General features: G+C 31.4%; 1 protein-coding gene across 1 annotated transcript in view; it reads right to left on the bottom strand.

The window, feature by feature from the left end:
- Positions 1–2,180, bottom strand: part of LOC106874534 (calcitonin receptor) — a 315,260-nt gene that overhangs the window by 8,900 nt on the left and 304,180 nt on the right. The window lies entirely within an intron of this gene.

Raw genomic sequence — 2,180 nt, 5'->3', positions numbered from 1 at the left:
ATATATATATATATATATATACGTATATATATGTATAATGTATGTATGTATGCATGTATGTATGTATGTATGTGTGTATGTATGTATAACTGTATAACTGTATAAATACACAAGTATAGTTATATGCACATATGTGTGGTTTTCTCTGTATGTGCATGTGTGCATAGGTTGAATAAGCATAAATGTAGACAATGTAAATTTACAACTTAAAATTTCATATACTTGGAATCAACTCTCAGCTTATTAATTTATTCGTTGTTACGACTCGCCAGAATTCCCTTAATTACTTTCCAATCCAGCATATAAAAGGTAACAGAAAACTCTTTTAAAATCTATATATGAAATAAGTAAAGCCAGGTAATTTATGAAATGCTGTCATGATTATTATAATACATACACTGTTACCTTCAGCCACATTTCAGTTGTAAAGAGTCTTGTGGCTGATATGACGATGTGGTAGAATATATAGAACCATAGACACTGCACAGAAGAAGTGAAACCTAATTGATGTATTCGCGCAGCGAATAATAATGTTTCCTTCTAATTAAATCGCACAACGAATCAATAACATCAACTAAATTTATTTCAGTTATCTTATCACTGTCGTTGATTTCCCTTGTTAATTTAAGCAAATAACCTTTAGCTGCATTTGAACTATAAAGAATTTCTCATGAATCATCTTCAAATCTGGATATATAGGGAACATTGAAGGAAAAGGAAATTTGTGTTCGATGTTTGAGAGAACCAGCCCCTAAAAGTGCCTGGGCTTCTCATTAGATACCATATGATTAACAATTATTACTCCCAGGACCCCTGACAAATCAATCTTTAAAAGTGCATATTATGTATAATTGCTAATTGTCAGTATTCAATTATTCTGAAGATAAAATTCAGCTTTGTTCTTTTATCTTTGCAAATAGAAAAAGATCACCTCAATAAACTTCAGAGAAATGAACTTTTGAAATTTCTGTTAGATGTACACTTTAATGTCAAACACTCGTATATATAGAACGATGAGTGATGTAATATCAAATTATGTTTTATTAATTCTTTTATTATCCCCAGAACATTTTCACAGAACAGTTGCTTTACAATTTCAATATGACCAAATTATAAATGACATATATACATTTCATGTCGTTTTTATTTATCACTATGGCATTATACCAAAAATACCATTTTGTAGATTAGCGTAAATATATGATATAAAAGAACTGTTGTCAATTTGTAGCACTTTATACTGTTTAACAATGCACTAATTAATACTCCGTTACAGGTACCAGGCCTGAAAGTTTTGTGGAGAGAGATACTGAATGATATTGACCCCTTGCTCAACAGGTAATTATTTAATCAGCCCAGAAAGGATAAAAGGTAAAATCGACCTCAGCAGAATTTGAACTCAGAAACTAAATCTAGAAGAAGCGGGGCAAAACATTATGCCCGAAGTTCTAACAAGTTTGCCAGCACGTCCTCTGTATTCATAAATTATCAATAATCCTACAAACTGAAAGTCATAACAAAAATACATGCATAAATATATAATTATTGTTTCTAATATTGTACAAGGCCTTAATTTTTTGGGACAGAGGTAGTCGATTACATCGACCCCAGTGCTCAACTGGTAGGTATTTTGATGACTTCTAAGCGATGAAAGGCAAAGTCAACCTCTGCGGCATTGAAACTCAGAGCGTTAAGTTGGACGAAATGTAGCTAAGCATTTGACCGGTGGACTAACGATTCTGCCTACTTATCCCATTTATCCGTAAAGTAATAACATTATTCTATGAGTTATAATTATAAGAAAATGTACTTACGTAATACATAATAATGCTTGCTTCTAATATATGTTCAAGTGCATCTAATACCATACAACCAGTACTTGAGTAGTTCACTATTTTTATCGATTCTAAATTTATGAGAAGTAAATTTGGCCTCCGCGTGATTCGAAATCAGAACATAGACAGGCAATGCATTTGATTCGACGCGTTAACAATTCAACCAGATCACCACACTAATAATGATTGACACAAGGAAAGCACTTTTATTGGGAAGGAGTTATTCAATTACATTCACTTAGAAAGGAAGTAAGAAACAACCTAGCGAATTTGATAGCCCACTGCCGTAATAATAATAATAGTAATAATAATAATAATAATAATAATAATAATAATAATAATAAT

Source organism: Octopus bimaculoides, chromosome 1, assembly GCF_001194135.2.
Source record: "Octopus bimaculoides isolate UCB-OBI-ISO-001 chromosome 1, ASM119413v2, whole genome shotgun sequence".
In the NCBI taxonomy this organism is placed as follows: Eukaryota; Metazoa; Mollusca; class Cephalopoda; order Octopoda; family Octopodidae; genus Octopus; species Octopus bimaculoides.
The sequence above is the reverse complement of the archived record's forward strand: the minus strand, read 5'-3'. Positions and strand labels throughout refer to the sequence as shown.